The sequence below is a fragment of the Schistocerca serialis genome, chromosome 6, assembly GCF_023864345.2.
Source record: "Schistocerca serialis cubense isolate TAMUIC-IGC-003099 chromosome 6, iqSchSeri2.2, whole genome shotgun sequence".
NCBI classification, from domain to species: Eukaryota; Metazoa; Arthropoda; class Insecta; order Orthoptera; family Acrididae; genus Schistocerca; species Schistocerca serialis.
The window spans coordinates 274080973-274094713 of record NC_064643.1 but is presented as its reverse complement, the minus strand read 5'-3'; the positions used below and the strand labels follow the sequence as shown (position 1 = coordinate 274094713).

Sequence of the window (13741 nt, the reverse complement as noted above, 5' to 3'; positions counted from 1 at the left end):
CGCAATATTTCTGCAAGGGAGTTCCAACGACTCTGTAATGACACATTCCGACGCAGAGACATACAATACCTTAAAGGCTGCGCCAAAGATTAAATTGAGAGGCATGTAGATTATGATCTTTGTAATGTTCACATTGGATTCTCTTTTGTTTCATACTCCAAGAAGGAGCTAAGAGACACTTTCGATTGTTGCCTCGTGGAGGATGGACGTAATTTTGGTGTGTGCGGAAAGGCAGCCATATAGTTAGTAATTATGGTTTGTGCGACGAGCACAGCAAGTCTTATTGTGTTGTGAATAAAAATAGTGAGAAGTATCGAAGTGTTACGAAAATTATTTAAAGCAACGTTGCATTGTATTCCTTGGTTTCCACCGTCTTCGTGAAGTGAACCGATGCCGACTTAGGAAGATACACACGGTCAACAAAGAGAAGAACATCGATGGCGACTAATGAATTAATATTGTGGCAGAAGGACTAATTCTACGTCTAAGGTGAGAACTCTGATTAAATCAACAATGACATAGAGTTCAGAATGTAATTAATCGGAATGGTAAATTATATTACAGGCATATTTCACGCAGCACTGTATTTGTCCGCATTCAAGCCGGTCAACACAATCCGTAAAAAAGCCTTTCAAAAATTCTAAAGTTACAGTTCCACATCCATAATTTTTCCTCATTTCAAAAAAAAAAAAAAACAATAAATTCAAATGTTTTTTATTTATTTCGCCACAACTCCTTGAGTCCATGCTAGGTCAAGTTGCTGCACTGCACCGGGTAGAAGTAGGTCTGATACAATGGTAAGAGGTATTCCATGACTTTTGTCACCAAAGTGTATAGTTCTTATTCTATTTGGTCTTTGCCTGTGCCATTGTCGCCTGATCTCCTACCAGTGCTATTTGCCTGAGTACTGAGAGAGGGGGTAATATGAAGCGGTGTAGCACACAATGTTGACTTTGCGATCAGTTGGGTTCCCCGCTACTCCGGCAACCCTGTCCAAGAGGCGATGTTCGCTAAGCTGCTGTCATCGCCCCGCTTTCGCCACGCATGCGCCTAGACTGCGGGCAACGCGTCCCGGTTTCCACACGGCATGAGGGGCCACTTGCGCAGTCCGCAGACACGTGCGGCTTACGCGCAGCCTGTGACCAACGACAGACAGCCCAAATGGGACGGCGCTGCACTGTAGAGTCTAAGCTATGGTTGGCAAGGCTTGCGGCTGAATACTCGCTACCAACATCGATGTTGTTAGATACTGGGTGGCACAGGGAAATAGGAAAATTTGCCTTATGTAGTGGATATTGATAAAAGGTAAATCTACATTTATAGTATTTGTGGATTAGGAAGAACGGTTTCCATAACATTGACTGGCATACACTCTTTGAAAGTCTGAAGAATAAGAGGATTAAATGCAGGGAGTGACAGGTTTTATGCAACTTTTAGAGAAACAGTCACTGGAGTCTAACATAAGGAAGAGGCAACAGCTGAGAAGGGAATAAGACAAGTTTTTATCTAATGGCCCTTTTATTTATTCTGTGACTATACACTGAGCAAGCAGCGAAACAAAGCAAACAGAGATATGGAGATGAAATAAAAACGTTAAAGTTTGCCGATGGTCTAATAATTTTACATCTACACCTACAGACACACCCCGCAAACCACCGAAGTGCACGGTGCGGGACACGTAAGTCTGTGCAATGGGTTACGGTTTATTTGCATTCCAATCGAGAACGGAGCGTGAGAAAAATGTTTAAATCCCTCTGTACATGCAGTCAATCCTCTTGTTACGACACATAACTGAAAATTGTCTCCACCTTCTTCACTTAATAGACACTCTTTCTTAAAAAACTAAGTACGTTTTCCCGCAATATTTTGAGTGTATCTACAAGTCTGCCAATGCAGATCTTCTAACATTTCAGTGACACTCTTTCGCGAGTCAAACAAACCTCTGACAATTCGATCCACTATTCTGTGTACACGTTCATTTTTCCCTGTTAATCCTATTTAGCATGGGTACCATTAATTATAACAATAGATGGGACGCAAAGGACTTCAATGGTCAGTTGAATGTAATACATATTGTCTTGAAAAGACGTTATAAGATTAATATCAGCAAAAGTGAAACACTGTCAATGGAATGTAGTCTAATTAGATACTTCGGAGAGAATCAAATTGGGAAATAAGACGCTAAAAGCACTAGATTAATTCTGTCTTTGGGCAGCCAAATAAGCAACGATGGCCAAAACGGGCAGGAAACAAAACGCAGACTGGCAACAGTAAGAAAAGCACTTCTGAAATTTAAGTGTTCACTATAGCCAACGTAATTGTCTTTAGAGTCAGCAACTGTATTGATATTTAAGGTAATTCTCATTCATTGTCCCATCTCAGTTACAAATTTCTATTTATATTAATTATATGTTTCTGTCACTCTGGATCATCAGATCTAAGTAATTGCGTCAGCAACCCATCTTGTCTACTCAGAACCAAATATCTGTGGTTCGCCGGCCGAAGTGGCCGTGCGGTTAAAGGCGCTGCAGTCTGGAACCGCAAGACTGCTACGGTCGCAGGTTCGAATCCTGCCTCGGGCATGGATGTTTGTGATGTCCTTAGGTTAGTTAGGTTTAACTAGTTCTAAGTTCTAGGGGACTAATGACCTCAGCAGTTGAGCCCCATAGTGCTCAGAGCCATTTGAACCATCTGTGGTCCCGAGTTGACAAGACGGTTTGCTGACGCAACTACTTAGATCTAAGGATGACTCCGAGTGACGGAAACATTTAACCTGAGGTGGAACAATAAATGAGAATTATCTTAAATACAAATTTAAATGCTAGGAAGTCTTTGCTGAACGTAATTGTCTTGAGTAGAGTCTTGCAAGAAAGTGAAACATTAACAGTTTAGACAAGTGGCCAATACGATTCTCTAAGTTTTCCCGGCGTTATGAGTATTCCACTTTGTGTCGGGCTTGCAGCTGGATAACCGCGACATCTTGCCACGATGTTTCTGCTGACAACAGTGTAGAACTCCTGAAGTTGGCTGAATGGTCGTCGGCCGAAATATCATGGCAAGATGACGTAATCTGGCTGCAAGTTCGGAAACTCATGGAAGATGAGAATAACTTTTCAAATGTGGTGTTACAGAAGAATGTTGAAGGTTATATAGGCATATCTGATAACTTATGAGGTACTAAGTCGAACAAATTTGTGGCATAACTTGGCTACACGAAGGCATCAAGGAGTCATCAATTTCATAACAATGGGAAGTGTGGGGCATATATATTTTAGAGGAATACCAGACCTTGGTTACAGTAAGCAGTTTCAAATGGATGTAAGTTGATTTAATGCAGTAGTGAAGAAGTCTGCGTATGGTACGCTAGCCGGCCGGAGTGGCCGTGCGGTTCTAGGCGCTACAGTCTGGAACCGAGCGACCACTACGGTCGCAGGTTCGAATCCTGCCTCGGGCATGGATGTGTGTGATGTTCTTAGGTTAGCTAGGTTTAATAAGTTCTAGGCGACTGACGGCCTCAGAAGTTAAGTCGCATAGTGCTCAGAGCCATATAGTACCGTAGCTTAGAGAGCCGCATCAATCCACAACAAGTACAAAACATAATACGAAATTATTTTGTCCTCCGACAACGAGGCTTTTCACAACAATGCTCTCTATTGCGGCAATATTCGCATTTGTTCCTTGTGAGTGATAATCCCTGTCCAAAGAAAACGTAGCGACAGCCGTGGATTAAAGATCAAATGGTTCAAATGGCTCTAAGCACTATGGGACTTAACATCTGACGTCATCAGTCCCCTAGAACTTAGAACTACTTAAATCTAACTAACCTAAGGACATCACACACATCCATGCCCGAGGCAGGATTCGAACCTGCGACCGTAGCAGCAGCGCGGCTCCGGACTGAAGCGCCTAGAACAGCTCGGTCACAGTGCCCGGCGTAGAGTAAAGAGAAGGGGTCATGTGTCACAGCAGGGAAAATCAGTCAGACAGTGACGCCAAAAATGAGATGTACTGGTCGCAGATGAAATCATGATGGTCGAGCAAATGATGTTATCAGTTCTGAAAACTGAAACCAAGGAAAAGATGAAGAAATGCTGCTCAATTATGTTCAACATTTCATTTGAGAAGGAGATAGTAATTTGCGAAGATAATATACAATGGAAGTAACAACTGCAAGCAAAATATAAACAAAATGTTAATTTGAGCTTCCAGTTAGCTTTTAGATCAAGGAAAACACTATCTAAATCACCGACGATGTCTTAGAACTTCGCCATACGATTTACTGCACACCAGTAGCAATGTTATAAATTTAATTTCTAAACATGGAAGAGCGTTTTATGGCACAGAAAAAAATAGATCGAAACAGCATCTAAACCGAGTGTTGCGGTTCTGCTGTTTTACTTCTCACTTTTCCCGCCACGTAATGGAGTGTTTGCAGATGGGACTCATCGCAAAGTGTCCTGTTGCCCTTCCAGAGTGTCTCGCCTGTTTACCTTTGACACCTTCGCCTTGCCCTGCGGCATCGGTGATGTGTGTGCTGCCAGTAGGAAAATCACCGTGCACAACGTTTTCGTTGTCGCTGTAACCGACGTGACCTAACAAACGTTCCGTCAACTCCCCTGCTGTACTCTGTTCATCATAAGAATAAACCTGATGCAAACAAACACAAAAAGCCGTGATTGGTCAGAAGCCGTTAGCACATGTACGCTGATGGTGTTATGATCTTCGAAGTAGGTCCTACTTATGTGTTAGATATCTTATTTAGCTACGGTAGATGAAACCAAGATTTTCTAATGTATTAACAGGCAACAACGTTTTCCTTAAACGCGCTTGAGCTATGTAGTTTTTGTCTCAAAAATCGTCTTCACTCACAGTCTCTGTACCGTTGTGCTCCGATTGTCGCGCTGTTAATACGCAGTATGAAAATGGCTGAGGCTGGTTCCTGATCTGTACTGAAACACGTGTGGAACAATGTTAAACAGTGCCGAAAAATAGGTTGCTAATAACTTTTTCATAAATTTACAGAAAAAATTGGCTTTGAAGTTTTCCAAAGGACTGTATTTGATATGGTTGAGATGCAACTATGTATTAGATGTGTAGCAGAATCGGTAGGGTAGCAGACTGATAAGCTGGTGCAGTTCAACTCTCACATTAGTTACCCTTTTCTTCGTTCAATTTTAAATGACTACATCTCGGAAAATTCATCATCATTTTTTATGAATAATGCACGTCTTCTGGTTTGTAACTACATATTGCACGCGAAATTGCTGTTTTCATTTCGATTATAAATTCTTAATTATATATATCTTTAGAAAAATTGTTAATTGCTTAAATTAAGAAAACAATTTAATTTTTAGGACAAAAATGAAAAAGCAAATAGTCTTTATTTGGACAATGTCCGTTGTTTTATACTACAGGAGTAGTCTCTTATGAAGCAGAGTGAGAAGTATCGTAGAAACATGGAAAATAATCATTTTCACAGCATCGAGAACACCATACAAATGATGCATTTAACATTTGCCGCTGTACCATTACAATATGAACCCAACATTAAACTGATGTGGAACCAAGTTAAGGGATTTGTCTCGAGAAATAACTTGACTTCCAGGCGTACTGGAACTAACGCACGCAACTTTCTCACATGTCACTGCCGAACGCTGGCGGAATATAGAACGGCACGCCATGAAAGAAGATGACAGAATGCGGCGCCTACTTGACTTCGTGGATTCTGTTGTCGACCGACTCGTTATCGACGTAGCAGATGACAGTTCCAGAAGTGAAATGTATTTCTCGGATTCGGATAAGGAAGGAGCCAAGAGATTACCAGATGACTGACTATTATTCCTTCAGTGGCTTTAGTATTCAACAATACGACGAAATCCCTGCTTTTGCATCACAAATAGCTCGCTCAGAAAAAAATTTCCCTGTGTTTAAGTTAGGAATTTTCAACACTCTTGTTTGCAACTCGAATCTGTGTTAGGCGAGAGCATTTTATGTTTTCCGTCTGATCACTTAAGTAGCGTGCGGTAGCGCTGGAGTTTAGTCGATTATTATTTCACTCTCTTTAAAAATTAAATGACATTGGAAGCTACTTTGTTTTTCTGCTCGTCTCTTTTTACGTCTGAACTGCAGCTGCTCACATCATCGTAAGTTAGCTGGACCAGGTGGCTGGCCAGTGCTGTCCCAAGTTTATATGTGCCGGTAGAGCTGTTGTCCCGTGTGATCCCTCAGTCTATGTGCGTGTGACACACCATAAAACGTGTCCTTATGATCATACTTGACTTTACGGGTTACAGTTGGGCTTCCGCTCCAAGTGAAACGAGAGATTTTAAATACGACAGTATGCCATCTTAGGCACTGTATAACATTAAAACACTTGATAATGGCAACTTAAAGCCGAAATCATGATGGCGTAAATGTAACACCGCAACAAAAGGTCTAATGGCGGTATTGACTTTAAAGAAATATATTATGACAGTGGCCCCACATTATGAAAAAGTTATTAGATCCAATGAGATTCAAGCAAACGAGGAAGAATACGTGGTGCAATGTTTATATCAGGTTTATTATTATGATGAACACAGTATAAGCACTGTCACCAAGGCCGTTCCTAAGTGAACATGAATGTTGTTGATGGGGTAGAATCTTGCCTGTAGTTATTACTGTCAATATCGACTAGTTGCAGTAGAAGTTGAAAGTAAGAGTTTTAGGAATGGGGACTTGACGATAAGCCACCATTCTTCTTCGTAAATTTTAGTCACAAAATACGAAAAAAAAAAACTCTTAAGAAACTATCTTTTCCATAGCCGTCCTTATCGAAGACCATCGTCCTCGTGTTCAGGCACGGCAGCTGTAGAAAAGACGACAATGAAGTTACTCTGAAAGGGAGACTAACCTTACTGATGTACCTTCCGCACATTGTTTACAATGCAGCTTGTTCAGCTGTGTGTATCTCAGACGCTGTTGGGGAAATACACAGGGACACTTGAAAGTAGCTGCTGCCATCTAGTGGGAACAGGACGAACTTCAACGGCAGCTGCAGAAGCGTGACACCGTGTGTTTCTGCGTCATGCCGAAGTACTGGTAATGATCCCGACGAAGCTTTAAGAACTGTAACAGCGGCAGCACCGAAGTCGTAAATAGATGGGAAGAAGGAAGATTAGGGTCCCTTCGACGACGAGTCATTAGAAATCGAGCACAACCTCTAAATGGCCTAGATTGGGGATGCAATCTTAAGAAACCACGGGTAACACAAAGATGACGGGATCTGAGTTCCACGCGTTCCGAATACTAGTCTAGTACATTAACCGCTGCGCCACTTCTCTTGGTTGTGATTTATAAAGGCAGGTGGATACTGTCGCCGCGTCGTCTTGACAGGCTTTTTTTCCTTTTTTTTTTTAATGACTACAGCTCAGATCAATTGTACAAAGGATTTGAAAGACGGAGTGCCTATAGGCGCTCACCAGTAGGTCAGCGGAATGTCCCAGTTGTCAGAAACTAACAAAAACTCTTCTTCACTCCCTAAGAGTAATGAAGGTTTATTTTCGCGTGACTGGGTGTACACTAACGTTAAATATCGCATTCTGTAGAACTTTTGTGGGTAAAGTAGACAGCCATATTTTAATTTTGTTCCTGCAGACTGTTGCCAACAAATTCCTAGTTTTGTGTGTGTTGAAGTTTCTTCCAATTCCACTCGCATAAAAACGAGTGCTTGTACGCCCTGGATGAGGCTAATGTTTAGGGTCGCTCTGGACGTGATGAGGAGAAGTCAGAATAAAATTCGAAGATTCCCTACTGAAGACCAGTTCTTGAAATTTTATAAGTAGGTTTTTCTTCTATTAGGACAACCACTTATGTAACCCATGGATTCTAACAGTCTTCCATAAAACGTGGTACAAGCGTTTGGTTAGTTGGTAATGTCCGATCCTGCCTCGAGCATGGCAGTGTGTGATGTCGTTATGTTAGTAAGGTTTAAGTAGTTATAAGTCTAGGGGACTGATGACCTCAGATGTTAAGTCCCATAGTGCTTAGAGGCATTGGAACCTTTTTTTTTGTAATATCTGACAATTTGCACCCTCCTAACATCATACCAATGAACGTGAGCGTGCCACTTGCTTCCCTCATCATTGGATATTTCTGAGTCTCATATCTCACTTCCACGAGCTGTTACTCGCGTGTGCTTATATGACAATCTTCAGATTGACCATATGTCTGAAGTTTTTTAACGTTTTGTAAAAGAGTTAATTTCACTATCTTCCACATTCAATCTCATTACTAAATTTTTCCTAGAAATGTAACTTGCTAATCTGTATAGTTCCATTTAAACACCCGAATTACGACATTTGTCAAGGAATCTCGAAAGGCCGCCGCAGCAGCACTTTAGTGTAAAACTGTCAATGATATTCTCATTCACTTTACCTGTTTGTGTTAATCCGTGACCAAGATGCTTATCAAAACTAGCTTGAACGTCAGCTGAACCAGTTTCTAATAATCGAAAACTCACACCAAAGAATATTTTCTTGATATACTGCTGGAAGTTAGTTCACAAACTATGTGCTAGAGCAAAAGATGGCAACGAAATTTCTGACGAGGAGCTGACTGAAAAAAAATTGACTTCTGAGGCAACATATTTCTAACCTTAAGGTTAAGAATATTCTTCTCGGTTGTTGTGTTTCCCGAGAGCACCAAAAACACTTCTCCTCTAAATAACCTTGTAATATAGCACCCCCTGAGGTGACAATCACTTTCCCTCAAAACTAAGGTAAAGACGAATTGAGCAGTTCGGCAAACAAAAATACTATCGCAACAACGAAAAATTTTGAAATATTATGGCTACTGAGCTCAGTGCGACAACTCCATCGACATTCCTGTTGCTTTTCATCCTCACGTTGGTCCATGTGGCCCCAAATACAAAGCAATGTTGAACTGAAGTTTTTCTACAGCCTTATGTTTTATTTTAAATCTGTTATGCAATAACTGTGCCCTGTCGCTGTCGAATTCAAACGCATGATGACAGATGTTTCTCCACCACACATAAGGCATGACGCAATCTACTCGCAAATAACATTAAAACACGACTTTTAGGATAAGTCTGTGTAATTTTTCTCATACACTGAGTGCAGAGGGCTTTATTCCTTCCTACAGGGGTTGGGCACACCGCTAGGAAAGCATGCTTGAACATAAACACAGATGCTAGCAAAGCCTATAGTGTGCACTGGGTGTATCTGTGCAATGTCGTCAATACTTTGCAAGCATCAGCCATGGTCCTAACACTGTTCCGTGTAGTTGTGAGCGCGTTACGTCGCAGCTAAGTGAATTCGAACGTGAAAAAATTGATGAATTGATGCTCGTATGCTGGGTAGTTTCCGTAAACAAGGTAGCCGAAGTGCTTGATATTTCATGAGGCACCCTACGAAAGATTTCTGATAGATGTTGCATAATTGCTCTGTAAAACTTTATGATCATTTAGTTGCACTAATTTCATGGCATGTTAAGACATTAAGGTTTACTAGTTATTGTGTATCTGTATTGGGCAGATTCATTCTGCTTTTTGATATCCGTACATTGTGTTACATCTTTGGATCTTTTGAAAATGGCGTAACGCTGATATCCGTTTGTAGTCGCTGTTCACTATCTACAGTCATGTAAACGCGCGTGCGTGCGCCAGACGTGTAGTCATACCAGTGCTTTCAGTCTTTGTGGCAAAGGAAGACCGCTAACATTTCATTGCAACCACTCACTATTCTTAACTAATATATGTTCCCTATGCCAACCTAAGTCAGCGAGCACCCGCACGTCGGCAAATTTTATTATGTAGTCGGTCTCAGACAGTAGGCATTCCACCACGGCAGACCTTACCTGTACCAATCTGTAACCGTCTACGTTAGATGATACTGTTATTGCAGACCTGTCCAGTCATTCCAACAGTTTTCCACACTTACACCTTACGGGGTAAACTGCCAGCATTGCAAACGGGGCCATTTTCTGCTTTGGCGAACATCGACCAATCTTGGTCGGTTTGTAAATAGTCTATATGCCGTGTTTGCAGAATACACTGCCGATTCTGTCCGTTAGCTTGGGGATGTAATCAGGGTTGCAAACTCTCTCTTTCAAAAATCTAGAAGATGAAATAAGTCAACGAAAGTCAAATACTTTTTATTTAAAATTATATATTTTTTTCGCAGTGTGCATCTTTTAGCGCCTTTGGATTAGCAATAATAAAATCATTAAATTCCTTACGAGTGAATTTGAAATTAGTGAGCCGGCGGGGTGGCCGAGCGGTTCTAGGCGCTACAGTCTGGAACCGCGCGACCGCTACGGATGCAGGTTCGAATCCTGCCTCGGGCATGGGTGTGTGTGATGTCCTTAGGTTAGTTAGGTTTAAGTAGTTCTAAGTTCTAGGGGACTGATGACATCAGTAGTTAAGTCCCATAGTGCTCAGAGCCATTTGAACCATTTTTGAAATTAGTGCACATCTGTAATTCGGATTTGAGATGGACTTCTTTTAGTCGACTGCCACTTTTTGACTATAGTTTATTAACAATGGTGAAAACCCGTTCAGCGGCTGCGTTTGCGGTGGGCTTCGATAAAGTAAAAGTGACAAGTCTTTTATATTTCTTTTGTAGGCTCATCTTTACGTTTTTCGAAACAATGTACCCAGCGTAGATCTAGCCTGAGTTTTACTCGCTCCAACTTCACGAACTACTCGCAGTGTACAGTATTTATCGTACAATTTATCCTCATTTACCGGCTTCGTTGTCAAAACGTTCGTTTTCTTGTAAATAGAGTTGTTATATTCGTACCGCTTATTCAAATAAACCAAACAACGCTCAAAATATTTGTCTGTGTATTCTTAAAAGTATTTTAATCACTAATCAATTTCTCCGACACTGCATCACTGACTGTCCGTAAAACTTGGGTGTATTAGTAATTTTGGTTCAAAATTCTGTCATAATCACTTGTAGTTCAGAGCATGTATTATAGTCACTTTCCAATTTTTAAATAGATGTTTCAAAAATTTGCATTATATTGTGAACAAAATAGCAGTAACATAATGGAACACAGTTTTTCTCTTTAAAGGCCTTCCAAATTATTGCTACATATTCCTCTTGGCCTTCATTAAGACAATGTTCCCTCAAAATAAGACAATGTTCCCTCAAAATAAGACAATGTTCCCTCAAAATAAGACAATGTTCCCTCAAAATAAGACAATGTTCCCTCAAAATAAGACAATGTTCCCTCAAAATAAGACAATGTTCCCTCAAAATAAGACAATGTTCCCTCAAAATAAGACAATGTTCCCTCAAAATAAGACAATGTTCCCTCAAAACTGTCGAATTCAAATGGTTCAAATGGCTCTGAGCACTACGGGACTTAACATCTGTGGTCATCAGTCCCCCAGAACTTAGAACTACTTAAACCTAACTAACCTAAGAACATCACACACAACCATGCCCGAGGCAGGATTCGAACCTGCGACCGTAGTGGGCGCGCGATTCCAGACTGTAGCGCCTAGAACCGCTCGGCCACTTCAGCCGGCCCGTCGTCAAATTCAGAAGAAGTCTGTCAAAAGCTAGAAGCAAAGAGAACCATCGTTTAACTACATAGCGGAGAACAGATTTGGTTTCCAGATAAGCGAAATCTAAGAGTTCCTTAAGATACGCAACTTACTTCGCAAATGCTGAAAATTCGCTATAAACTTGCAATACCAATGATCCACATCAAGCTAATGCTTTTAATGCATTTTTGTTACAATTATGTAAAATGTATCACTTACAATTCGCCTTAAGAATATGTAGATTTTCTATTTAGAACTTTTGAAAAACAGTTGTTAATCCCATAATTGACTGAAGCATTATCTGAGGAGTGAAGATACTGATGACCAGAATAAAGTGTAAAACTTTACAGAGCTCTGTTTTGATAGCTTACCTAGTTTCAGCGGGGTCTTGACTTGTTTCATCCGCCGGGGCAGCCGCGCAGTCTAAAGCGTCCCCGGCACGAATCCTCCCAGCGGATTAGTGTAGAGGTCCGGTGTTGTGCCGGCCGTTTACCTCGGCGAATGCGGGCTGGTTCCCCTTACTCCGCCTCAGTTACACTATGTGGGCGATTGCTGCGCAAATACCGTCTCCACGTACGCATACATCATAATTACTCTACCACGCAAACATTTCGGGCTACACTCGTCTGGCATGAAACGTTCGTGGGGGTCCACTCGGGGCCGAACCGCACGATAACTCTGGGTTCGGTTTGGGGCGGCGTTGAGATGGGTGGACTTCTGTGGCCTGTTGTGGGCTTGTGAACCATTCATTCAGGGCTACGGCGGGAAGAAGCCTCACCGTCGTTTCTATGTCGCCGGTTTAAATACACAATACACAAACCTTGTTTAAAACCATCCTTATGTGAAAAAAGTTGTATTTTAAATGAAACATTTTTAAATTTCCTTTGTCAGAAGAATCTCTGCCAATTGAGGAATGTGTGTAATCATGCAATTCGGATAGCAGTATTTCTTGTTACAGCGCGACTGTGACATTTTGACAAATTTAGTTCGACTGCACGGGATCTTCTTCGCGACTTCCGTTATCGTAGGAAACAGCTTATTGTTACAGTCTTTCCATGAGTAGCTGTGGTGTTTCACCCCATGATGCAAGGATGTAACTTCTGCGGCAGTAATTAAATCTTCTCATAAATTATTTTTTTTCCACAAATAACTAGAATCTGATTGCATATCTCCCAAAACCAAGATTACAGTGCTAAGTCACAGCTCTTTTACCTTCATATTTCACTGTTATATCGGCTCTGCATACTTATACTCCGTGATGAAACCAAACCCCCTCTCTTTTTAATCCAAGCACTAAACAGGGGATCATTCAGCTAGTTCCGTCGAAGCTTGTGACACTTGCCCTTTCTCTTTTTCGCCGGTGGACTTTCCGAACCAGAATATAACCAACAGTACTCACGTAAATGCTTACAAAAACAAATGCGCCCACCTCCGGCCAGCTCTCGTCACTAATTAATTACACAACTGAGGTCGCAGGATAATGCTGAAGCACTTCCGACTCAGAACTACTAATCGACAAGCTCGCTTGCGCTCCTCGTACCAAACAGTAGCAATGGTATAAATTTCACACGGAAGTATGGATGCAGGTGGCAATGGGAAACAGGAGACAGGAGACGTGCAGCGTTCTGAATTGTTCCGGCATGCCTCGAGGAAACTTCGAGACCAGCCGCCGAGGTAAAGTGTGTGAACTGTAGGTATTTTTTGGCGTACGCGACGGAGGTTATGCGATGAAAAAATCTGGACATTTTAGCTACGTTCCTGGAGACGGGAGATTTTAAAAAAATAATAGCTTTCTTCATCTACGTCTACATAGAAACTCCGCAAGCGTAGCGGAGATGCCCTGAACCATTACTAGTCGTTTCTTTTTCTTCTTCACTCGCAAATAGAGCGAGGGAAAAGCGACTATCTCTATGCCTCCGTACGAGCCCTAATCTCTCTAATTTTAACTTCATGGTCCTTAACTCGAAATGTACTTTAGTGGCCGGAGAGTCGCCCTGCAGCCACCCTCAAATACCAGTTCTCTAAATTTCCTCAATAATCTTCTTCGAAAAGAACGTCGCCTTCCCTCTAGTGATTCCCATTTGACTTCCCGAAGCACCTCCGCAGTACCTGGGTACAGTTCGAACCTACCTGTAATAAATCTAGCAGCCCATCTCTAGCAGTACTCAACAGTGGGTCGCAATAGTG

At 41.6% G+C, this 13741-nt stretch overlaps 1 protein-coding gene across 3 annotated transcripts in view; it reads right to left on the bottom strand.

Moving 5' to 3' along the window:
• The window catches only part of LOC126485080 (aldehyde dehydrogenase, dimeric NADP-preferring-like), a 363030-nt gene that overhangs the window by 319397 nt on the left and 29892 nt on the right, over positions 1-13741 (bottom strand). The gene's annotated exons all lie outside the window — the stretch shown is intronic.